The sequence below is a fragment of the Lissotriton vulgaris genome, chromosome 11 (assembly GCF_964263255.1).
Source record: "Lissotriton vulgaris chromosome 11, aLisVul1.2, whole genome shotgun sequence".
NCBI classification, from domain to species: Eukaryota; Metazoa; Chordata; class Amphibia; order Caudata; family Salamandridae; genus Lissotriton; species Lissotriton vulgaris.
In genome coordinates this window covers 536,657,092-536,684,448 of record NC_141699.1, presented here as the reverse complement: position 1 = coordinate 536,684,448, position 27,357 = coordinate 536,657,092, and positions in this window count along the sequence as shown.

The window sequence follows — 27,357 nt, the reverse complement described above, 5'->3', positions numbered from 1 at the left end:
TCTATATGTTAACTGATAGGGATGTGCAAGAAGGAAGATGGTAGTACCTGTTGTTCATAGTTTTTATCATTACCAGTAACTGCAGCATAAACCTTCCTCCATAAACGTATCGGATCACTTATTAGTTATAGGCGTACCATAGTCTAAAATAATTCAAGTGAGCATATTATGCTGTCACTTGGCTAGCAATGAGGTCTTTTGTATTTACATTCTGATATAGGTGGTAGAGTTGTGTAGAGAGCGGTAGCAAATGAGTCTTAGGATTGGGAGATGTATGATAGGTTGAAAAAATTTGAGATTTGAATTCTTTTTGAGCTGTGGGATTTTACAATATTACAGCCGCCATAGTACTGATTATTAACTCTTTATCAAAATGTGTTTGTTGTTGTGTTGTATTACTTTGGAAATATTCAAGTTCTGTTAATAGACTAACAGTGGACTTTCCCATTTGCAGAATATATTGAATGACCAACAGAGGGAGTGCTGCAGAAGAAACTTTCTCGGAGTTGCTGACAACCCAAAAAAGAAAGTTCAGCAGCTTTCGGCTTGATTTACCAATTTACATGGTGAGTCAAACTCTCAATTTATAATTTAGCTTTTCCTTAATGAAGTTCATAGCATCTGACGGCTCTCAGCACCTTTTAGTGTGGGCTTCTGCATGAATATTATTTGTCAAGACTGAAGCGATATGGTTGAAGGTACGGGCATCATGATAGCTTATCAAAGATGTTGACTGTCTGCAAGGCTGACAATCCTACTTTAGATACTTGTGCTAGCAATATGTCATCAGAGGAAAATGGTGTATTTGAGGCTGGAATGAGGTGTCTTATTTTAGAACAATTGCCTTAGTTTCACATGGAGGGAAGCTATTTTAACCTTCCTCCCTCAACTCTTTATATGGGACGCTTATAGTCGAGAAGGATTGTCTTTAGTATATTCTGTATTCTTGTACCTCTGCCACCCTTTTCAAAAGGGGAGCTCAATGCTTTCAATGTTGCAAAATCCTTTCCCATTACACATTCCACTTGCCTTGCAGTCATAATTACAGATAGTTACCTAGTGCGGAATTGCTAATGCCTCATTGTTCTGTGTAATTTTCATCCATGGCTACTCATCAAGATGTGCCCTGACATCGTAAAGCTACAGCAGGATGTCATCTGACTTGAGGGCAAGCTATAGGATACATTTATCATGTTACTGAAATGGGTAGCAGGCTAATCAGGACTCCCAGCTGTAGGCAAAGATGGGGAGATGGAAGAAACACAGGCATTATTTGAGATGTATTCATTTGTTCAAGGTATGGGTGATAATAATATTCTCAGGTTCTCTATATGTTAACTGATAGGGATGTGCAAGAAGGAAGATGGTAGTACCTGTTGTTCATAGTTTTTATCATTACCAGTAACTGCAGCATAAACCTTCCTCCATAAACGTATCGGATCACTTATTAGTTATAGGCGTACCATAGTCTAAAATAATTCAAGTGAGCAGATTATGCTGTCACTTGGCTAGCAATGAGGTCTTTTTGTATTTACATTCTGATATAGGTGGTAGAGTTGTGTAGAGAGCGGTAGCAAATGAGTCTTAGGATTGGGAGATGTATGATAGGTTGAAAAAATTAGAGATTTGAATTCTTTTTGAGATGTGGGATTTTACAATATTACTGCCGCCATAGTACTGATTATTAACTCTTTATCAAAATGTGTTTGTTGTTGTGTTGTATTACTTTGGAAATATTCAAGTTCTGTTAATAGACTAACAGTGGACTTTCCCATTTGCAGAATATATTGAATGACCAACAGAGGGAGTGCTGCAGAAGAAACTTTCTCAGAGTTGCTGACAACCCAAAAAAAAAAGTTCAGCAGCTTTCGGCTTGATTTACCAATTTACATGGTGAGTCAAACTCTCAATTTATCATTTTGCTTTTCCTTAATGAAGTTCATAGCATCTGACGGCTCTCAGCACCTTTTAGTGTGGTCTTCTGCATGAATATTATTTGTCAAGACTGAAGCGATATGGTTGAAGGTACGGGCATCATGATAGCTTATCAAAGATGTTGCCTGTCTGCAAGGCTGACAATCCTACTTTAGATACTTGTGCTAGCAATATGTCATCAGAGGAAATTGGTGTGTTTGAGGCTGGAATGAGGTGTCTTATTTTAGAACAATTGCCTTAGTTTCACATGGAGGGAAGCTATTTTAACCTTCCTCCCTCAACTCTTTATATGGGACGCTTATAGTCGAGAAGGATTGTCTTTAGTATATTCTGTATTCTTGTACCTCTGCCACCCTTTTCAAAAGGGGAGCTCGATGCTTTCAATGTTGCAGAGTCCTTTCCCATTACACATTCCACTTGCCTTGCAGTCATAATTACAGATAGTTACCTAGTGCGGAATTGCTAATGCCTCATTTTTCTGTGTAATTTTCATCCATGGCTACTCATCAAGATGTGCCCTGACATCATAAAGCTACAGCAGGATGTCATCTGACTTGAGGGCAAGCTATAGGATACATTTATCATGTTACTGAAATGGGTAGCAGGCTAATCAGGACTCCCAGCTGTAGGCAAAGATGGGGAGATGGAAGAAACACAGGCATTATTTGAGATGTATTCATTTATTCAAGGTATGGGTGATAATATTCTCAGGTTCTCTATATGTTAACTGATAGGGATGTGCAAGAAGGACGATGGCAGTACCTGTTGTTCATAGTTTTTATCATTACCAGTAACTGCAGCATAAACCTTCCTCCATAAACGTATCGGATCACTTATTAGTTATAGGCGTACCATAGTCTAAAATAATTCAAGTGAGCAGATTATGCTGTCACTTGGCTAGCAATGAGGTCTTTTTGTATTTACATTCTGATATAGGTGGTAGAGTTGTGTAGAGAGCGGTAGCAAATGAGTCTTAGGATTGGGAGATGTATGATAGGTTGAAAAAATTTGAGATTTGAATTCTTTTTGAGCTGTGGGATTTTACAATATTACTGCCGCCATAGTACTGATTATTAACTCTTTATCAAAATGTGTTTGTTGTTGTGTTGTATTACTTTGGAAATATTCAAGTTCTGTTAATAGACTAACAGTGGACTTTCCCATTTGCAGAATATATTGAATGACCAACAGAGGGAGTTCTGCAGAAGAAACTTTCTCGGAGTTGCTGACAATCCAAAAAAGAAAGTTCAGCAGCTTTCGGCTTGATTTACCAATTTACATGGTGAGTCAAACTCTCAATTTATAATTTTGCTTTTCCTTAATGAAGTTCATAGCATCTGACGGCTCTCAGCACCTTTTAGTGTGGTCTTCTGCATGAATATTATTTGTCAAGACTGAAGCGATATGGTTGAAGGTACGGGCATCATGATAGCTTATCAAAGATGTTGCCTGTCTGCAAGGCTGACAATCCTACTTTAGATACTTGTGCTAGCAATATGTCATCAGAGGAAATTGGTGTGTTTGAGGCTGGAATGAGGTGTCTTATTTTAGAACAATTGCCTTAGTTTCACATGGAGGGAAGCTATTTTAACCTTCCTCCCTCAACTCTTTATATGGGACACTTATAGTCGAGAAGGATTGTCTTTAGTATATTCTGTATTCTTGTACCTCTGAAACCCTTTTCAAAAGGGGAGCTCAATGCTTTCAATGTTGCAGAGTCCTTTCCCATTACACATTCCACTTGCCTTGCACTCATAATTACCGATAGTTACCTAGTGCGGAATTGCTAATGCCTCATTGTTCCGTTTAATTGTCATCCATGGCTACTCATCAAGATGTGCCCTGACATCATAAAGCTACAGCAGGATGTCATCTGACTTGAGGGCAAGCTATAGGATACATTTATCATGTTACTGAAATGGGTAGCAGGCTAATCAGGACTCCCAGCTGAAGGCAAAGATGGGGAGATGGAAGAAATACAGGCATTATTTGAGATGTATTCATTTATTCAAGGTATGGGTGATAATATTCTCAGGTTCTCTATATGTTAACTGATAGGGATGTGCAAGAAGGACGATGGTAGAACCTGTTTTTCATAGTTTTTATCATTACCAGTTACTGCAGCATAAACCTTCCTCCATAAACGTATCGGATCACTTATTAGTTATAGGCGTACCATAGTCTAAAATAATTCAAGTGAGCAGATTATGCTGTCACTTGGCTAGCAATGAGGTCTTTTTGTATTTACATTCTAATATAGGTGGTAGAGTTGTGTAGAGAGCGGTAGCAAATGAGTCTTAGGATTGGGAGATGTATGATAGGTTGAAAAAATTAGGGATTTGAATTCTTTTTGAGCTGTGGGATTTTACAATATTACAGCCGCCATAGTACTGATTATTAACTCTTTATCAAAATGTGTTTGTTGTTGTGTTGTATTACTTTGGAAATATTCAAGTTCTGTTAATAGACTAACAGTGGACTTTCCCATTTGCAGAATATATTGAATGACCAACAGAGGGAGTGCTGCAGAAGAAACTTTCTCGGAGTTGCTGACAACCCAAAAAAGAAAGTTCAGCAGCTTTCGGCTTGATTTACCAATTTACATGGTGAGTCAAACTCTCAATTTATAATTTTGCTTTTCCTTAATGAAGTTCATAGCATCTGACGGCTCTCAGCACCTTTTAGTGTGGGCTTCTGCATGAATATTATTTGTCAAGACTGAAGCGATATGGTTGAAGGTACGGGCATCATGATAGCTTATCAAAGATGTTGACTGTCTGCAAGTTTGACAATCCTACTTTAGATACTTGTGCTAGCAATATGTCATCAGAGGAAAATGGTGTATTTGAGGCTGGAATGAGGTGTCTTATTTTAGAACAATTGCCTTAGTTTCACATGGAGGGAAGCTATTTTAACCTTCCTCCCTCAACTCTTTATATGGGACGCTTATAGTCGAGAAGGATTGTCTTTAGTATATTCTGTATTCTTGTACCTCTGCCACCCTTTTCAAAAGGGGAGCTCAATGCTTTCAATGTTGCAAAATCCTTTCCCATTACACATTCCACTTGCCTTGCAGTCATAATTACAGATAGTTACCTAGTGCGGAATTGCTAATGCCTCATTGTTCTGTGTAATTTTCATCCATGGCTACTCATCAAGATGTGCCCTGACATCGTAAAGCTACAGCAGGATGTCATCTGACTTGAGGGCAAGCTATAGGATACATTTATCATGTTACTGAAATGGGTAGCAGGCTAATCAGGACTCCCAGCTGTAGGCAAAGATGGGGAGATGGAAGAAACACAGGCATTATTTGAGATGTATTCATTTGTTCAAGGTATGGGTGATAATAATATTCTCAGGTTCTCTATATGTTAACTGATAGGGATGTGCAAGAAGGAAGATGGTAGTACCTGTTGTTCATAGTTTTTATCATTACCAGTAACTGCAGCATAAACCTTCCTCCATAAACGTATCGGATCACTTATTAGTTATAGGCGTACCATAGTCTAAAATAATTCAAGTGAGCAGATTATGCTGTCACTTGGCTAGCAATGAGGTCTTTTTGTATTTACATTCTGATATAGGTGGTAGAGTTGTGTAGAGAGCGGTAGCAAATGAGTCTTAGGATTGGGAGATGTATGATAGGTTGAAAAAATTAGAGATTTGAATTCTTTTTGAGATGTGGGATTTTACAATATTACTGCCGCCATAGTACTGATTATTAACTCTTTATCAAAATGTGTTTGTTGTTGTGTTGTATTACTTTGGAAATATTCAAGTTCTGTTAATAGACTAACAGTGGACTTTCCCATTTGCAGAATATATTGAATGACCAACAGAGGGAGTGCTGCAGAAGAAACTTTCTCGGAGTTGCTGACAACCCAAAAAAAAAAGTTCAGCAGCTTTCGGCTTGATTTACCAATTTACATGGTGAGTCAAACTCTCAATTTATCATTTTGCTTTTCCTTAATGAAGTTCATAGCATCTGACGGCTCTCAGCACCTTTTAGTGTGGTCTTCTGCATGAATATTATTTGTCAAGACTGAAGCGATATGGTTGAAGGTACGGGCATCATGATAGCTTATCAAAGATGTTGCCTGTCTGCAAGGCTGACAATCCTACTTTAGATACTTGTGCTAGCAATAGGTCATCAGAGGAAATTGGTGTGTTTGAGGCTGGAATGAGGTGTCTTATTTTAGAACAATTGCCTTAGTTTCACATGGAGGGAAGCTATTTTAACCTTCCTCCCTCAACTCTTTATATGGGACGCTTATAGTCGAGAAGGATTGTCTTTAGTATATTCTGTATTCTTGTACCTCTGCCACCCTTTTCAAAAGGGGAGCTCGATGCTTTCAATGTTGCAGAGTCCTTTCCCATTACACATTCCACTTGCCTTGCAGTCATAATTACAGATAGTTACCTAGTGCGGAATTGCTAATGCCTCATTGTTCTGTTTAATTGTCATCCATGGCTACTCATCAAGATGTGCCCTGACATCATAAAGCTACAGCAGGATGTCATCTGACTTGAGGGCAAGCTATAGGATACATTTATCATGTTACTGAAATGGGTAGCAGGCTAATCAGGACTCCCAGCTGTAGGCAAAGATGGGGAGATGGAAGAAACACAGGCATTATTTGAGATGTATTCATTTGTTCAAGGTATGGGTGATAATAATATTCTCAGGTTCTCTATATGTTAACTGATAGGGATGTGCAAGAAGGAAGATGGTAGTACCTGTTGTTCATAGTTTTTATCATTACCAGTAACTGCAGCATAAACCTTCCTCCATAAACGTATCGGATCACTTAATAGTTATAGGCGTACCATAGTCTAAAATAATTCAAGTGAGCAGATTATGCTGTCACTTGGCTAGCAATGAGGTCTTTTTGTATTTACATTCTAATATAGGTGGTAGAGTTGTGTAGAGAGCGGTAGCAAATGAGTCTTAGGATTGGGAGATGTATGATAGGTTGAAAACATTTGAGATTTGAATTCTTTTTGAGCTGTGGGATTTTACAATATTACAGCCGCCATAGTACTGATTATTAACTCTTTATCAAAATGTGTTTGTTGTTGTGTTGTATTACTTTGGAAATATTCAAGTTCTGTTAATAGACTAACAGTGGACTTTCCCATTTGCAGAATATATTGAATGACCAACAGAGGGAGTTCTGCAGAAGAAACTTTCTCGGAGTTGCTGACAACCCAAAAAAGAAAGTTCAGCAGCTTTCGGCTTGATTTACCAATTTACATGGTGAGTCAAACTCTCAATTTATAATTTTGCTTTTCCTTAATGAAGTTCATAGCATCTGACGGCTCTCAGCACCTTTTAGTGTGGGCTTCTGCATGAATATTATTTGTCAAGACTAAAGCGATATGGTTGAAGGTACGGGCATCATGATAGCTTATCAAAGATGTTGACTGTCTGCAAGGCTGACAATCCTACTTTAGATACTTGTGCTAGCAATATGTCATCAGAGGAAATTGGTGTGTTTGAGGCTGGAATGAGGTGTCTTATTTTAGAACAATTGCCTTAGTTTCACATGGAGGGAAGCTATTTTAACCTTCCTCCCTGAACTCTTTATATGGGACGCTTATAGTCGAGAAGGATTGTCTTTAGTATATTCTGTATTCTTGTACCTCTGCCACCCTTTTCAAAAGGGGAGCTCAATGCTTTCAACGTTGCAAAATCCTTTCCCATTACACATTCCACTTGCCTTGCAGTCATAATTACAGATAGTTACCTAGTGCGGAATTGCTAATGCCTCATTGTTCTGTGTAATTTTCATCCATGGCTACTCATCAAGATGTGCCCTGACATCATAAAGCTACAGCAGGATGTCATCTGACTTGAGGACAAGCTATGGAATACATTTATCATGTTACTGAAATGGGTAGCAGGCTAATCAGGACTCCCAGCTGTAGGCAAAGATGGGGAGATGGAAGAAACACAGGCATTATTTGAGATGTATTCATTTGTTCAAGGTATGGGTGATAATAATATTCTCAGGTTCTCTATATGTTAACTGATAGGGATGTGCAAGAAGGAAGATGGTAGTACCTGTTGTTCATAGTTTTTATCATTACCAGTAACTGCAGCATAAACCTTCCTCCATAAACGTATCGGATCACTTATTAGTTATAGGCGTACCATAGTCTAAAATAATTCAAGTGAGCAGATTATGCTGTCACTTGGCTAGCAATGAGGTCTTTTGTATTTACATTCTGATATAGGTGGTAGAGTTGTGTAGAGAGCGGTAGCAAATGAGTCTTAGGATTGGGAGATGTATGATAGGTTGAAAAAATTTGAGATTTGAATTCTTTTTGAGCTGTGGGATTTTACAATATTACAGCCGCCATAGTACTGATTATTAACTCTTTATCAAAATGTGTTTGTTGTTGTGTTGTATTACTTTGGAAATATTCAAGTTCTGTTAATAGACTAACAGTGGACTTTCCCATTTGCAGAATATATTGAATGACCAACAGAGGGAGTGCTGCAGAAGAAACTTTCTCGGAGTTGCTGACAACCCAAAAAAGAAAGTTCAGCAGCTTTCGGCTTGATTTACCAATTTACATGGTGAGTCAAACTCTCAATTTATAATTTTGCTTTTCCTTAATGAAGTTCATAGCATCTGACGGCTCTCAGCACCTTTTAGTGTGGGCTTCTGCATGAATATTATTTGTCAAGACTGAAGCGATATGGTTGAAGGTACGGGCATCATGATAGCTTATCAAAGATGTTGACTGTCTGCAAGGCTGACAATCCTACTTTAGATACTTGTGCTAGCAATATGTCATCAGAGGAAATTGGTGTGTTTGAGGCTGGAATGAGGTGTCTTATTTTAGAACAATTGCCTTAGTTTCACATGGAGGGAAGCTATTTTAACCTTCCTCCCTGAACTCTTTATATGGGACGCTTATAGTCGAGAAGGATTGTCTTTAGTATATTCTGTATTCTTGTACCTCTGCCACCCTTTTCAAAAGGGGAGCTCAATGCTTTCAACGTTGCAAAATCCTTTCCCATTACACATTCCACTTGCCTTGCAGTCATAATTACAGATAGTTACCTAGTGCGGAATTGCTAATGCCTCATTGTTCTGTGTAATTTTCATCCATGGCTACTCATCAAGATGTGCCCTGACATCATAAAGCTACAGCAGGATGTCATCTGACTTGAGGGCAAGCTATGGAATACATTTATCATGTTACTGAAATGGGTAGCAGGCTAATCAGGACTCCCAGCTGTAGGCAAAGATGGGGAGATGGAAGAAATACAGGCATTATTTGAGATGTATTCATTTATTCAAGGTATGGGTGATAATATTCTCAGGTTCTCTATATGTTAACTGATAGGGATGTGCAAGAAGGACGATGGCAGTACCTGTTGTTCATAGTTTTTATCATTACCAGTAACTGCAGCATAAACCTTCCTCCATAAACGTATCGGATCACTTAATAGTTATAGGCCTACCATAGTCTAAAATAATTCAAGTGAGCAGATTATGCTGTCACTTGGCTAGCAATGAGGTCTTTTTGTATTTACATTCTGATATAGGTGGTAGAGTTGTGTAGAGAGCGGTAGCAAATGAGTCTTAGGATTGGGAGATGTATGATAGGTTGAAAAAATTTGAGATTTGAATTCTTTTTGAGCTGTGGGATTTTACAATATTACAGCCGCCATAGTACTGATTATTAACTCTTTATCAAAATGTGTTTGTTGTTGTGTTGTATTACTTTGGAAATATTCAAGTTCTGTTGATAGACTAACAGTGGACTTTCCCATTTGCAGAATATATTGAATGACCAACAGAGGGAGTGCTGCAGAAGAAACTTTCTCGGAGTTGCTGACAACCCAAAAAAAAAAGTTCAGCAGCTTTCGGTTTGATTTACCAATTTACATGGTGAGTCAAACTCTCAATTTATCATTTTGCTTTTCCTTAATGAAGTTCATAGCATCTGACGGCTCTCAGCACCTTTTAGTGTGGTCTTCTGCATGAATATTATTTGTCAAGACTGAAGCGATATGGTTGAAGGTACGGGCATCATGATAGCTTATCAAAGATGTTGACTGTCTGCAAGGCTGACAATCCTACTTTAGATACTTGTGCTAGCAATATGTCATCAGAGGAAATTGGTGTGTTTGAGGCTGGAATGAGGTGTCTTATTTTAGAACAATTGCCTTAGTTTCACATGGAGGGAAGCTATTTTAACCTTCCTCCCTGAACTCTTTATATGGGACGCTTATAGTCGAGAAGGATTGTCTTTAGTATATTCTGTATTCTTGTACCTCTGCCACCCTTTTCAAAAGGGGAGCTCAATGCTTTCAATGTTGCAAAATCCTTTCCCATTACACATTCCACTTGCCTTGCAGTCATAATTACAGATAGTTACCTAGTGCGGAATTGCTAATGCCTCATTGTTCTGTTTAATTGTCATCCATGGCTACTCATCAAGATGTGCCCTGACATCATAAAGCTACAGCAGGATGTCATCTGACTTGAGGGCAAGCTATAGGATACATTTATCATGTTACTGAAATGGGTAGTAGGCTAATCAGGACTCCCAGCTGAAGGCAAAGATGGGGAGATGGAAGAAATACAGGCATTATTTGAGATGTATTCATGTATTCAAGGTATGGGTGATAATATTCTCAGGTTCTCTATATGTTAAATGATAGGGATGTGCAAGAAGGACGATGGTAGAACCTGTTGTTCATAGTTTTTATCATTACCAGTTACTGCAGCATAAACCTTCCTCCATAAACGTATCGGATCACTTAATAGTTATAGGCGTACCATAGTCTAAAATAATTCAAGTGAGCAGATTATGCTGTCACTTGGCTAGCAATGAGGTCTTTTTGTATTTACATTCTAATATAGGTGGTAGAGTTGTGTAGAGAGCGGTAGCAAATGAGTCTTAGGATTGGGAGATGTATGATAGGTTGAAAACATTTGAGATTTGAATTCTTTTTGAGCTGTGGGATTTTACAATATTACAGCCGCCATAGTACTGATTATTAACTCTTTATCAAAATGTGTTTGTTGTTGTGTTGTATTACTTTGGAAATATTCAAGTTCTGTTAATAGACTAACAGTGGACTTTCCCATTTGCAGAATATATTGAATGACCAACAGAGGGAGTTCTGCAGAAGAAACTTTCTCGGAGTTGCTGACAACCCAAAAAAGAAAGTTCAGCAGCTTTCGGCTTGATTTACCAATTTACATGGTGAGTCAAACTCTCAATTTATAATTTTGCTTTTCCTTAATGAAGTTCATAGCATCTGACGGCTCTCAGCACCTTTTAGTGTGGGCTTCTGCATGAATATTATTTGTCAAGACTAAAGCGATATGGTTGAAGGTACGGGCATCATGATAGCTTATCAAAGATGTTGACTGTCTGCAAGGCTGACAATCCTACTTTAGATACTTGTGCTAGCAATATGTCATCAGAGGAAATTGGTGTGTTTGAGGCTGGAATGAGGTGTCTTATTTTAGAACAATTGCCTTAGTTTCACATGGAGGGAAGCTATTTTAACCTTCCTCCCTGAACTCTTTATATGGGACGCTTATAGTCGAGAAGGATTGTCTTTAGTATATTCTGTATTCTTGTACCTCTGCCACCCTTTTCAAAAGGGGAGCTCAATGCTTTCAACGTTGCAAAATCCTTTCCCATTACACATTCCACTTGCCTTGCAGTCATAATTACAGATAGTTACCTAGTGCGGAATTGCTAATGCCTCATTGTTCTGTGTAATTTTCATCCATGGCTACTCATCAAGATGTGCCCTGACATCATAAAGCTACAGCAGGATGTCATCTGACTTGAGGGCAAGCTATGGAATACATTTATCATGTTACTGAAATGGGTAGCAGGCTAATCAGGACTCCCAGCTGTAGGCAAAGATGGGGAGATGGAAGAAACACAGGCATTATTTGAGATGTATTCATTTGTTCAAGGTATGGGTGATAATAATATTCTCAGGTTCTCTATATGTTAACTGATAGGGATGTGCAAGAAGGAAGATGGTAGTACCTGTTGTTCATAGTTTTTATCATTACCAGTAACTGCAGCATAAACCTTCCTCCATAAACGTATCGGATCACTTATTAGTTATAGGCGTACCATAGTCTAAAATAATTCAAGTGAGCAGATTATGCTGTCACTTGGCTAGCAATGAGGTCTTTTGTATTTACATTCTGATATAGGTGGTAGAGTTGTGTAGAGAGCGGTAGCAAATGAGTCTTAGGATTGGGAGATGTATGATAGGTTGAAAAAATTTGAGATTTGAATTATTTTTGAGCTGTGGGATTTTACAATATTACAGCCGCCATAGTACTGATTATTAACTCTTTATCAAAATGTGTTTGTTGTTGTGTTGTATTACTTTGGAAATATTTAAGTTCTGTTAATAGACTAACAGTGGACTTTCCCATTTGCAGAATATATTGAATGACCAACAGAGGGAGTTCTGCAGAAGAAACTTTCTTGGAGTTGCTGACAACCCAAAAAAGAAAGTTCAGCAGCTTTCGGCTTGATTTACCAATTTACATGGTGAGTCAAACTCTCAATTTATAATTTTGCTTTTCCTTAATGAAGTTCATAGCATCTGACGGCTCTCAGCACCTTTTAGTGGGGGCTTCTGCATGAATATTATTTGTCAAGACTGAAGCGATATGGTTGAAGGTACGGGCATCATGATAGCTTATCAAAGATGTTGACTGTCTGCAAGGCTGACAATCCTACTTTAGATACTTGTGCTAGCAATATGTCATCAGAGGAAATTGGTGTGTTTGAGGCTGGAATGAGGTGTCTTATTTTAGAACAATTGCCTTAGTTTCACATGGAGGGAAGCTATTTTAACCTTCCTCCCTGAACTCTTTATATGGGACGCTTATAGTCGAGAAGGATTGTCTTTAGTATATTCTGTATTCTTGTACCTCTGCCACCCTTTTCAAAAGGGGAGCTCAATGCTTTCAATGTTGCAAAATCCTTTCCCATTACACATTCCACTTGCCTTGCAGTCATAATTACAGATAGTTACCTAGTGCGGAATTGCTAATGCCTCATTGTTCTGTGTAATTTTCATCCATGGCTACTCATCAAGATGTGCCCTGACATCATAAAGCTACAGCAGGATGTCATCTGACTTGAGGGCAAGCTATGGAATACATTTATCATGTTACTGAAATGGGTAGCAGGCTAATCAGGACTCCCAGCTGTAGGCAAAGATGGGGAGATGGAAGAAACACAGGCATTATTTGAGATGTATTCATTTGTTCAAGGTATGGGTGATAATAATATTCTCAGGTTCTCTATATGTTAACTGATAGGGATGTGCAAGAAGGAAGATGGTAGTACCTGTTGTTCATAGTTTTTATCATTACCAGTAACTGCAGCATAAACCTTCCTCCATAAACGTATCGGATCACTTAATAGTTATAGGCGTACCATAGTCTAAAATAATTCAAGTGAGCAGATTATGCTGTCACTTGGCTAGCAATGAGGTCTTTTTGTATTTACATTCTAATATAGGTGGTAGAGTTGTGTAGAGAGCGGTAGCAAATGAGTCTTAGGATTGGGAGATGTATGATAGGTTGAAAAAATTAGAGATTTGAATTCTTTTTGAGCTGTGGGATTTTACAATATTACAGCCGCCATAGTACTGATTAATAACTCTTTATCAAAATGTGTTTGTTGTTGTGTTGTATTACTTTGGAAATATTCAAGTTCTGTTAATAGACTAACAGTGGACTTTCCCATTTGCAGAATATATTGAATGACCAACAGAGGGAGTGCTGCAGAAGAAACTTTCTCGGAGTTGCTAACAACCCAAAAAAAAAAGTTCAGCAGCTTTCGGCTTGATTTACTAATTTACATGGTGAGTCAAACTCTCAATTTATCATTTTGCTTTTCCTTAATGAAGTTCATAGCATCTGACGGCTCTCAGCACCTTTTAGTGTGGTCTTCTGCATGAATATTATTTGTCAAGACTGAAGCGATATGGTTGAAGGTACGGGCATCATGATAGCTTATCAAAGATGTTGACTGTCTGCAAGGCTAACAATCCTACTTTAGATACTTGTGCTAGCAATATGTCATCAGAGGAAATTGGTGTGTTTGAGGCTGGAATGAGGTGTCTTATTTTAGAACAATTGCCTTAGTTTCACATGGAGGGAAGCTATTTTAACCTTCCTCCCTCAACTCTTTATATGGGACACTTATAGTCGAGAAGGATTGTCTTTAGTATATTCTGTATTCTTGTACCTCTGAAACCCTTTTCAAAAGGGGAGCTCAATGCTTTCAATGTTGCAGAGTCCTTTCCCATTACACATTCCACTTGCCTTGCAGTCATAATTACAGATAGTTACCTAGTGCGGAATTGCTAATGCCTCATTGTTCTGTGAAATTTTCATCCATGGCTACTCATCAAGATGTGCCCTGACATCATAAAGCTACAGCAGGATGTCATCTGACTTGAGGGCAAGCTATAGGATACATTTATCATGTTACTGAAATGGGTAGCAGGCTAATCAGGACTCCCAGCTGTAGGCAAAGATGGGGAGATGGAAGAAACACAGGCATTATTTGAGATGTATTCATTTGTTTAAGGTATGGGTGATAATATTCTCAGGTTCTCTATATGTTAACTGATAGGGATATGCAAGAAGGACGATGGTAGAACCTGTTGTTCATAGTTTTTATCATTACCAGTTACTGCAGCATAAGCCTTCCTCCATAAACGTATCGGATCACTTAATAGTTATAGGCGTACCATAGTCTAAAATAATTCAAGTGAGCTGATTATGCTGTCACTTGGCTAGCAATGAGGTCTTTTTGTATTTACATTCTAATATAGGTGGTAGAGTTGTGTAGAGAGCGGTAGCAAATGAGTCTTAGGATTGGGAGATGTATGATAGGTTGAAAAAATTTGAGATTTGAATTCTTTTTGAGCTGTGGGATTTTACAATATTACAGCCGCCATAGTACTGATTATTAACTCTTTATCAAAATGTGTTTGTTGTTGTGTTGTATTACTTTGGAAATATTCAAGTTCTGTTAATAGACTAACAGTGGTCTTTCCCATTTGCAGAATATATTGAATGACCAACAGAGGGAGTTCTGCAGAAGAAACTTTCTCGGAGTTGCTGACAATCCAAAAAAGAAAGTTCAGCAGCTTTCAGCTTGATTTACCAATTTACATGGTGAGTCAAACTCTCAATTTATAATTTTGCTTTTCCTTAATGAAGTTCATAGCATCTGACGGCTCTCAGCACCTTTTAGTGTGGTCTTCTGCATGAATATTATTTGTCAAGACTGAAGCGATATGGTTGAAGGTACGGGCATCATGATAGCTTATCAAAGATGTTGCCTGTCTGCAAGGCTGACAATCCTACTTTAGATACTTGTGCTAGCAATATGTCATCAGAGGAAATTGGTGTGTTTGAGGCTGGAATGAGGTGTCTTATTTTAGAACAATTGCCTTAGTTTCACATGGAGGGAAGCTATTTTAACCTTCCTCCCTCAACTCTTTATATGGGACACTTATAGTCGAGAAGGATTGTCTTTAGTATATTCTGTATTCTTGTACCTCTGAAACCCTTTTCAAAAGGGGAGCTCGATGCTTTCAATGTTGCAGAGTCCTTTCCCATTACACATTCCACTTGCCTTGCAGTCATAATTACCGATAGTTACCTAGTGCGGAATTGCTAATGCCTCATTGTTCTGTTTAATTGTCATCCATGGCTACTCATCAAGATGTGCCCTGACATCATAAAGCTACAGCAGGATGTCATCTGACTTGAGGGCAAGCTATAGGATACATTTATCATGTTACTGAAATGGGTAGCAGGCTAATCGGGACTCCCAGCTGTAGGCAAAGATGGGGAGATGGAAGAAACACAGGCATTATTTGAGATGTATTCATTTGTTCAAGGTATGGGTGATAATAATATTCTCAGGTTCTCTATATGTTAACTGATAGGGATGTGCAAGAAGGACGATGGTAGAACCTGTTGTTCATAGTTTTTATCATTACCAGTTACTGCAGCATAAACCTTCCTCCATAAACGTATCGGATCACTTAATAGTTATAGGCGTACCATAGTCTAAAATATTTCAAGTGAGCAGATTATGCTGTCACTTGGCTAGCAATGAGGTCTTTTTGTATTTACATTCTAATATAGGTGGTAGAGTTGTGTAGAGAGCGGTAGCAAATGAGTCTTAGGATTGGGAGATGTATGATAGGTTGAAAAAATTTGAGATTTGAATTCTTTTTGAGCTGTGGGATTTTACAATATTACAGCCGCCATAGTACTGATTATTAACTCTTTATCAAAATGTGTTTGTTGTTGTGTTGTATTACTTTGGAAATATTCAAGTTCTGTTAATAGACTAACAATGGACTTTCCCATTTGCAGAATATATTGAATGACCAACAGAGGGAGTGCTGCAGAAGAAACTTTCTCGGAGTTGCTGACAACCCAAAAAAGAAAGTTCAGCAGCTTTCGGCTTGATTTACCAATTTACATGGTGAGTCAAACTCTCAATTTATAATTTTGCTTTTCCTTAATGAAGTTCATAGCATCTGACGGCTCTCAGCACCTTTTAGTGTGGTCTTCTGCATGAATATTATTTGTCAAGACTGAAGCGATATGGTTGAAGGTACGGGCATCATGATAGCTTATCAAAGATGTTGACTGTCTGCAAGGCTGACAATCCTACTTTAGATACTTGTGCTAGCAATATGTCATCAGAGGAAATTGGTGTGTTTGAGGCTGGAATGAGGTGTCTTATTTTAGAACAATTGCCTTAGTTTCACATGGAGGGAAGCTATTTTAACCTTCCTCCCTCAACTCTTTATATGGGACGCTTATAGCCGAGAAGGATTGTCTTTAGTATATTCTGTATTCTTGTACCTCTGCCACCCTTTTCAAAAGGGGAGCTCAATGCTTTCAATGTTGCAAAATCCTTTCCCATTACACATTCCACTTGCCTTGCAGTCATAATTACAGATAGTTACCTAGTGCGGAATTGCTAATGCCTCATTGTTCTGTTTAATTGTCATCCATGGCTACTCATCAAGATGTGCCCTGACATCATAAAGCGACAGCAGGATGTCATCTGACTTGAGGGCAAGCTATAGGATACATTTATCATGTTACTGAAATGGGTAGCAGGCTAATCAGGATTCCCAGCTGTAGACAAAGATGGGGAGATGGAAGAAACACAGGCATTATTTGAGATGTTTTCATTTGTTCAAGGTATGGGTGATAATAATATTCTCAGGTTCTCTATATGTTAACTGATAGGGATGTGCAAGAAGGAAGATGGTAGTACCTGTTGTTCATAGTTTTTATCATTACCAGTAACTGCAGCATAAACCTTCCTCCATAAACGTATCGGATCACTTATTAGTTATAGGCGTACCATAGTCTAAAATAATTCAAGTGAGCAGATTATGCTGTCACTTGGCTAGCAATGAGGTCTTTTTGTATTTACATTCTGATATAGGTGGTAGAGTTGTGTAGAGAGCGGTAGCAAATGAGTCTTAGGATTGGGAGATGTATGATAGGTTGAAAAAATTAGAGATTTGAATTCTTTTTGAGCTGTGGGATTTTACAATATTACAGCCGCCATAGTACTGATTATTAACTCTTTATCAAAATGTGTTTGTTGTTGTGTTGTATTACTTTGGAAATATTCAAGTTCTGTTAATAGACTAACAGTGGACTTTCCCATTTGCAGAATATATTGAATGACCAACAGAGGGAGTGCTGCAGAAGAAACTTTCCCGGAGTTGCTGACAACCCAAAAAAAAAAGTTCAGCAGCTTTCGGCTTGATTTACCAATTTACATGGTGAGTCAAACTCTCAATTTATAATTTTGCTTTTCCTTAATGAAGTTCATAGCATCTGACGGCTCTCAGCACCTTTTAGTGTGGTCTTCTGCATGAATATTATTTGTCAAGACTGAAGCGATATGGTTGAAGGTACGGGCATCATGATAGCTTATCAAAGATGTTGACTGTCTGCAAGGCTGACAATCCTACTTTAGATACTTGTGCTAGCAATATGTCATCAGAGGAAATTGGTGTGTTTGAGGCTGGAATGAGGTGTCTTATTTTAGAACAATTGCCTTAGTTTCACATGGAGGGAAGCTATTTTAACCTTCCTCCCTCAACTCTTTATATGGGACGCTTCTAGTCGAGAAGGATTGTCTTTAGTATGTTCTGTATTCTTGTACCTCTGCAACCCTTTTCAAAAGGGGAGCTCAATGCTTTCAATGTTGCAGAGTCCTTTCCCATTACACATTCCTCTTGCCTTGCAGTCATAATTACAGATAGTTACCTAGTGCGGAATTGCTAATGCCTCATTGTTCTGTGTAATTGTCATCCATGGCTACTCATCAAGATGTGCCCTGACATCATAAAGCTACAGCACAATGTCATCTGACTTGAGGGCAAGCTATAGGATACATTTATCATGTTACTGAAATGGGTAGCAGGCTAATCAGGACTCCCAGCTGTAGGCAAAGATGGGGAGATGGAAGAAACACAGGCATTATTTGAGATGTATTCATTTATTCAAGGTATGGGTGATAACATTCTCAGGTTCTCTATATGTTAACTGATAGGGATGTCCAAGAAGGACGATGGTAGAACCTGTTGTTCATAGTTTTTATCATTACCAGTTACTGGAGCATAAACCTTCCTCCATAAACGTATCGGATCACTTAATAGTTATAGGCCTACCATAGTCTAAAATAATTCAAGTGAGCAGATTATGCTGTCACTTGGCTAGCAATGAGGTCTTTTTGTATTTACATTCTAATATAGGTGGTAGAGTTGTGTAGAGAGCGGTAGCAAATGAGTCTTAGGATTGGGAGATGTATGATAGGTTGAAAAAATTAGACATTTGAATTCTTTTTGAGCTGTGGGATTTTACAATATTACAGCCGCCATACTACTGATTATTAACTCTTTATCAAAATGTGTTTGTTGTTGTGTTGTATTACTTTGGAAATATTCAAGTTCTGTTAATAGACTAACAGTGGACTTTCCCATTTGCAGAATATATTGAATGACCAACAGAGGGAGTGCTGCAGAAGAAACTTTCTCGGAGTTGCTGACAACCCAAAAAAAAAGTTCAGCAGCTTTCGGCTTGATTTACCAATTTACATGGTGAGTCAAACTCTCAATTTATCATTTTGCTTTTCCTTAATGAAGTTCATAGCATCTGACGGCTCTCAGCACCTTTTAGTGTGGTCTTCTGCATGAATATTATTTGTCAAGACTGAAGCGATATGGTTGAAGCTACGGGCATCATGATAGCTCATCAAAGATGTTGACTGTCTGCAAGGCTGACAATCCTACTTTAGATACTTGTGCTAGCAAGATGTCATCAGAGGAAATTGGTGTGTTTGAGGCTGGAATGAGGTGTCTTTTTTTAGAACAATTGCCTTAGTTTCACATGGAGGGAAGCTATTTTAACCTTCCTCCCTCAACTCTTTATATGGGACGCTTATAGTCGAGAAGGATTGTCTTTAGTATATTCTGTATTCTTGTACCTCTGCCACCCTTTTCAAAAGGGGAGCTCAATGCTTTCAATGTTGCAGAGTCTTTTCCCATTACACATTCCACTTGCCTTGCAGTCATAATTACAGATAGTTACCTAGTGCGGAATTGCTAATGCCTCATTGTTCTGTGTAATTTTCATCCATGGCTACTCATCAAGATGTGCCCTGACATCATAAAGCTACAGCAGGATGTCATCTGACTTGAGGGCAAGCTATAGGATACATTTATCATGTTACTGAAATGGGTAGCAGGCTAATCAGGATTCCCAGCTGTAGGCAAAGATGGGGAGATGGAAGAAACACAGGCATTATTTGAGTTGTATTCATTTATTCAAGGTATGGGTGATAATAATATTCTCAGGTTCTCTATATGTTAACTGATAGGGATGTCCAAGAAGGACGATGGTAGAACCTGTTGTTCATAGTTTTTATCATTACCAGTTACTGGAGCATAAACCTTCCTCCATAAACGTATCGGATCACTTAATAGTTATAGGCCTACCATAGTCTAAAATAATTCAAGTGAGCAGATTATGCTGTCACTTGGCTAGCAATGAGGTCTTTTTGTATTTACATTCTGATATAGGTGGTAGAGTTGTGTAGAGAGCGGTAGCAAATGAGTCTTAGGATTGGGAGATGTATGATAGGTTGAAAAAATTAGAGATTTGAATTCTTTTTGAGCTGTGGGATTTTACAATATTACAGCCGCCATAGTACTGATTATTAACTCTTTATCAAAATGTGTTTGTTGTTGTGTTGTATTATTTTGGAAATATTCAAGTTCTGTTAATAGACTAACAGTGGACTTTCCCATTTGCAGAATATATTGAATGACCAACAGAGGGAGTGCTGCAGAAGAAACTTTCTCGGAGTTGCTGACAACCCAAAAAAAAAGTTCAGCAGCTTTCGGCTTGATTTACCAATTTACATGGTGAGTCAAACTCTCAATTTATCATTTTGCTTTTCCTTAATGAAGTTCATAGCATCTGACGGCTCTCAGCACCTTTTAGTGTGGTCTTCTGCATGAATATTATTTGTCAAGACTGAAGCGATATGGTTGAAGGTACGGGCATCATGATAGCTTATCAAAGATGTTGACTGTCTGCAAGGCTGACAATCCTACTTTAGATACTTGTGCTAGCAATATGTCATCAGAGGAAATTGGTGTGTTTGAGGCTGGAATGAGGTGTCTTATTTTAGAACAATTGCCTTAGTTTCACATGGAGGGAAGCTATTTTAACCTTCATCCCTCAACTCTTTATATGGGACGCTTCTAGTCGAGAAGGATTGTCTTTAGTATGTTCTGTATTCTTGTACCTCTGCAACCCTTTTCAAAAGGGGAGCTCAATGCTTTCAATGTTGCAGAGTCCTTTCCCATTACACATTCCACTTGCCTTGCAGTCATAATTACAGATAGTTACCTAGTGCGGAATTGCTAATGCCTCATTGTTCTGTGTAATTGTCATCCATGGCTACTCATCAAGATGTGCCCTGACATCATAAAGCTACAGCACGATGTCATCTGACTTGAGGGCAAGCTATAGGATACATTTATCATGTTACTGAAATGGGTAGCAGGCTAATCAGGACTCCCAGCTGTAGGCAAAGATGAGGAGATGGAAGAAACACAGGCATTATTTGAGATGTATTCATTTATTCAAGGTATGGGTGATAATATTCTCAGGTTCTCTATATGTTAACTGATAGGGATGTGCAAGAAGGACGATGGTAGAACCTGTTGTTCATAGTTTTTATCATTACCAGTTACTGGAGCATAAACCTTCGTCCATAAACGTATCGGATCACTTAATAGTTATAGGCCTACCATAGTCTAAAATAATTCAAGTGAGCAGATTATGCTGTCACTTGGCTAGCAATGAGGTCTTTTTGTATTTACATTCTGATATAGGTGGTAGAGTTGTGTAGAGAGCGGTAGCAAATGAGTCTTAGGATTGGGAGATGTATGATAGGTTGAAAAAATTAGAGATTTGAATTCTTTTTGAGCTGTGGGATTTTACAATATTACAGCCGCCATAGTACTGATTATTAACTCTTTATCAAAATGTGTTTGTTGTTGTGTTGTATTACTTTGGAAATATTCAAGTTCTGTTAATAGACTAACAGTGGACTTTCCCATTTGCAGAATATATTGAATGACCAACAGAGGGAGTGCTGCAGAAGAAACTTTCTCGGAGTTGCTGACAACCCAAAAAAAAAGTTCAGCAGCTTTCGGCTTGATTTACCAATTTACATGGTGAGTCAAACTCTCAATTTATCATTTTGCTTTTCCTTAATGAAGTTCATAGCATCTGACGGCTCTCAGCACCTTTTAGTGTGGTCTTCTGCATGAATATTATTTGTCAAGACTGAAGCGATATGGTTGAAGGTACGGGCATCATGATAGCTTATCAAAGATGTTGACTGTCTGCAAGGCTGACAATCCTACTTTAGATACTTGTGCTAGCAATATGTCATCAGAGGAAATTGGTGTGTTTGAGGCTGGAATGAGGTGTCTTATTTTAGAACAATTGCCTTAGTTTCACATGGAGGGAAGCTATTTTAACCTTCCTCCCTCAACTCTCTATATGGGACGCTTATAGTCGAGAAGGATTGTCTTTAGTATATTCTGTATTCTTGTACCTCTGCCACCCTTTTCAAAAGGGGAGCTCAATGCTTTCAATGTTGCAGAGTCTTTTCCCATTACACATTCCACTTGCCTTGCAGTCATAATTACAGATAGTTACCTAGTGCGGAATTCCTAATGCCTCATTGTTCTGTGTAATTGTCATCCATGGCTACTCATCAAGATGTGCCCTGACATCGTAAAGCTACAGCAGGATGTCATCTGACTTGAGGGCAAGCTATAGGATACATTTATCATGTTACTGAAATGGGTAGCAGGCTAATCAGGACTCCCAGCTGTAGGCAAAGATGGGGAGAGGGAAGAAACACAGGCATTATTTGAGATGTATTCATTTGTTCAAGGTATGGGTGATAATAATATTCTCAGGTTCTCTATATGTTAACTGATAGGGATGTGCAAGAAGGACGATGGTAGAACCTGTTGTTTATAGTTTTTATCATTACCAGTTACTGGAGCATAAACCTTCCTCCATAAACGTATCGGATCACTTAATAGTTATAGGCCTACCATAGTCTAAAATAATTCAAGTGAGCAGATTATGCTGTCACTTGGCTAGCAATGAGGTCTTTTTGTATTTACATTCTAATATAGGTGGTAGAGTTGTGTAGAGAGCGGTAGCTAATGAGTCCTCGGATTGGGAGATGTATGATAGGTTGAAAAAATTAGAGATTTGAATTCTTTTTGAGCTGTGGGATTTTACAATATTACAGCCGCCATAGTACTGATTATTAACTCTTTATCAAAATGTGTTTGTTGTTGTGTTGTATTACTTTGGAAATATTCAAGTTCTGTTAATAGACTAACAGTGGACTTTCCCATTTGCAGAATATATTGAATGACCAACAGAGGGAGTGCTGCAGAAGAAACTTTCTCGGAGTTGCTGACAACCCAAAAAAAAAAGTTCAGCAGCTTTCGGCTTGATTTACCAGTTTACATGGTGAGTCAAACTCTCAATTTATCATTTTGCTTTTCCTTAATGAAGTTCATAGCATCTGACGGCTCTCAGCACCTTTTAGTGTGGTCTTCTGCATGAATATTATTTGTCAAGACTGAAGCGATATGGTTGAAGGTACGGCATCATGATAGCTTATCAAAGATGTTGACTGTCTGCAAGGCTGACAATCCTACTTTAGATACTTGTGCTAGCAATATGTCATCAGAGGAAATTGGTGTGTTTGAGGCTGGAATGAGGTGTCTTATTTTAGAACAATTGCCTTAGTTTCACATGGAGGGAAGCTATTTTAACCTTCCTCCCTCAACTCTTTATATGGGACGCTTCTAGTCGAGAAGGATTGTCTTTAGTATGTTCTGTATTCTTGTACCTCTGCAACCCTTTTCAAAAGGGGAGCTCAATGCTTTCAATGTTGCAGAGTCCTTTCCCATTACACATTCCACTTGCCTTGCAGTCATAATTACAGATAGTTACCTAGTGCGGAATTGCTAATACCTCATTGTTCTGTGTAATTGTCATCCATGGCTACTCATCAAGATGTGCCCTGACATCATAAAGCTACAGCAGGATGTCATCTGACTTGAGGGCAAGCTATAGGATACATTTATCATGTTACTGAAATGGGTAGCAGGCTAATCAGGACTCCCAGCTGTAGGCAAAGATGGGGAGATGGAAGAAACACAGGCATTATTTGAGATGTATTCATTTATTCAAGGTATGGGTGATAATATTCTCAGGTTCTCTATATGTTAACTGATAGGGATGTGCAAGAAGGACGATGGTAGAACCTGTTGTTTATAGTTTTTATCATTACCAGTTACTGGAGCATAAACCTTCCTCCATAAACGTATCGGATCACTTAATAGTTATAGGCCTACCATAGTCTAAAATAATTCAAGTGAGCAGATTATGCTGTCACTTGGCTAGCAATGAGGTCTTTTTGTATTTGCATTCTAATATAGGTGGTAGAGTTGTGTAGAGAGCGGTAGCAAATGAGTCCTCGGATTGGGAGATGTATGATAGGTTGAAAAAATTAGAGATTTGAATTCTTTTTGAGCTGTGGGATTTTACAATATTACAGCCGCCATAGTACTGATTATTAACTCTTTATCAAAATGTGTTTGTTGTTGTGTTGTATTACTTTGGAAATATTCAAGTTCTGTTAATAGACTAACAGTGGACTTTCCCATTTGCAGAATATATTGAATGACCAACAGAGGGAGTGCTGCAGAAGAAACTTTCTCGGAGTTGCTGACAACCCAAAAAAAAAAGTTCAGCAGCTTTCGGCTTGATTTACCAGTTTACATGGTGAGTCAAACTCTCAATTTATCATTTTGCTTTTCCTTAATGAAGTTCATAGCATCTGACGGCTCTCAGCACCTTTTAGTGTGGTCTTCTGCATGAATATTATTTGTCAAGACTGAAGCGATATGGTTGAAGGTACGGGCATCATGATAGCTTATCAAAGATGTTGACTGTCTGCAAGGCTGACAATCCTACTTTAGATACTTGTTTTAGCAATATGTCATCAGAGGAAATTGGTGTGTTTGAGGCTGGAATGAGGTGTCTTATTTTAGAACAATTGCCTTAGTTTCACATGGAGGGAAGCTATTTTAACCTTCCTCCCTCAACTCTTTATATGGGACGCTTCTAGTCGAGAAGGATTGTCTTTAGTATGTTCTGTATTCTTGTACCTCTGCAACCCTTTTCAAAAGGGGAGCTCAATGCTTTCAATGTTGCAGAGTCCTTTCCCATTACACATTCCACTTGCCTTGCAGTCATAATTACAGATAGTTACCTAGTGCGGAATTGCTAATACCTCATTGTTCTGTGTAATTGTCATCCATGGCTACTCATCAAGATGTGCCCTGACATCATAAAGCTACAGCAGGATGTCATCTGACTTGAGGGCAAGCTATAGGATACATTTATCATGTTACTGAAATGGGTAGCAGGCTAATCAGGACTCCCAGCTGTAGGCAAAGATGGGGAGATGGAAGAAACACAGGCATTATTTGAGATGTATTCATTTATTCAAGGTATGGGTGATAATATTCTCAGGTTCTCTATATGTTAACTGATAGGGATGTGCAAGAAGGACGATGGTAGAACCTGTTGTTTATAGTTTTTATCATTACCAGTTACTGGAGCATAAACCTTCCTCCATAAACGTATCGGATCACTTAATAGTTATAGGCCTACCATAGTCTAAAATAATTCAAGTGAGCAGATTATGCTGTCACTTGGCTAGCAATGAGGTCTTTTTGTATTTGCATTCTAATATAGGTGGTAGAGTTGTGTAGAGAGCGGTAGCAAATGAGTCCTCGGATTGGGAGATGTATGATAGGTTGAAAAAATTAGAGATTTGAATTCTTTTTGAGCTGTGGGATTTTACAATATTACAGCCGCCATAGTACTGATTATTAACTCTTTATCAAAATGTGTTTGTTGTTGTGTTGTATTACTTTGGAAATATTCAAGTTCTGTTAATAGACTAACAGTGGACTTTCCCATTTGCAGAATATATTGAATGACCAACAGAGGGAGTGCTGCAGAAGAAACTTTCTCGGAGTTGCTGACAACCCAAAAAAAAAAGTTCAGCAGCTTTCGGCTTGATTTACCAGTTTACATGGTGAGTCAAACTCTCAATTTATCATTTTGCTTTTCCTTAATGAAGTTCATAGCATCTGACGGCTCTTAGCACCTTTTAGTGTGGTCTTCTGCATGAATATTATTTGTCAAGACTGAAGCGATATGGTTGAAGGTACGGGCATCATGATAGCTTATCAAAGATGTTGACTGTCTGCAAGGCTGACAATCCTACTTTAGATACTTGTGCTAGCAATATGTCATCAGAGGAAATTGGTGTGTTTGAGGCTGGAATGAGGTGTCTTATTTTAGAACAATTGCCTTAGTTTCACATGGAGGGAAGCTATTTTAACCTTCCTCCCTCAACTCTTTATATGGGACGCTTCTAGTCGAGAAGGATTGTCTTTAGTATATTCTGTATTCTTGTACCTCTGCCACCCTTTTCAAAAGGGGAGCTCAATGCTTTCAATGTTGCAGAGTCCTTTCCCATTACACATTCCACTTGCCTTGCAGTCATAATTACAGATAGTTACCTAGTGCGGAATTGCTAATGCCTCATTGTTCTGTGTAATTGTCATCCATGGCTACTCATCAAGATGTGCCCTGACATCATAAAGCTACAGCACGATGTCATCTGACTTGAGGGCAAGCTATAGGATATATTTATCATGTTACTGAAATGGGTAGCAGGCTAATCAGGACTCCCAGCTGTAGGCAAAGATGAGGAGATGGAAGAAACACAGGCATTATTTGAGATGTATTCATTTATTCAAGGTATGGGTGATAATATTCTCAGGTTCTCTATATGTTAACTGATAGGGATGTGCAAGAAGGACGATGGTAGAACCTGTTGTTCATAGTTTTTATCATTACCAGTTACTGGAGCATAAACCTTCGTCCATAAACGTATCGGATCACTTAATAGTTATAGGCCTACCATAGTCTAAAATAATTCAAGTGAGCAGATTATGCTGTCACTTGGCTAGCAATGAGGTCTTTTTGTATTTACATTCTAATATAGGTGGTAGAGTTGTGTAGAGAGCGGTAGCAAATGAGTCTTAGGATTGGGAGATGTATGATAGGTTGAAAAAATTAGAGATTTGAATTCTTTTTGAGCTGTGGGATTTTACAATATTACAGCCGCCATAGTACTGATTATTAACTCTTTATCAAAATGTGTTTGTTGTTGTGTTGTATTACTTTGGAAATATTCAAGTTCTGTTAATAGACTAACAGTGGACTTTCCCATTTGCAGAATATATTGAATGACCAACAGAGGGAGTGCTGCAGAAGAAACTTTCTCGGAGTTGCTGACAACCCAAAAAAAAAAGTTCAGCAGCTTTCGGCTTGATTTACCAATTTACATGGTGAGTCAAACTCTCAATTTATCATTTTGCTTTTCCTTAATGAAGTTCATAGCATCTGACGGCTCTCAGCACCTTTTAGTGTGGTCTTCTGCATGAATATTATTTGTCAAGACTGAAGCGATATGGTTGAAGGTACGGGCATCATGATAGCTTATCAAAGATGTTGACTGTCTGCAAGGCTGACAATCCTACTTTAGATACTTGTGCTAGCAAGATGTCATCAGAGGAAATTGGTGTGTTTGAGGCTGGAATGAGGTGTCTTATTTTAGAACAATTGCCTTAGTTTC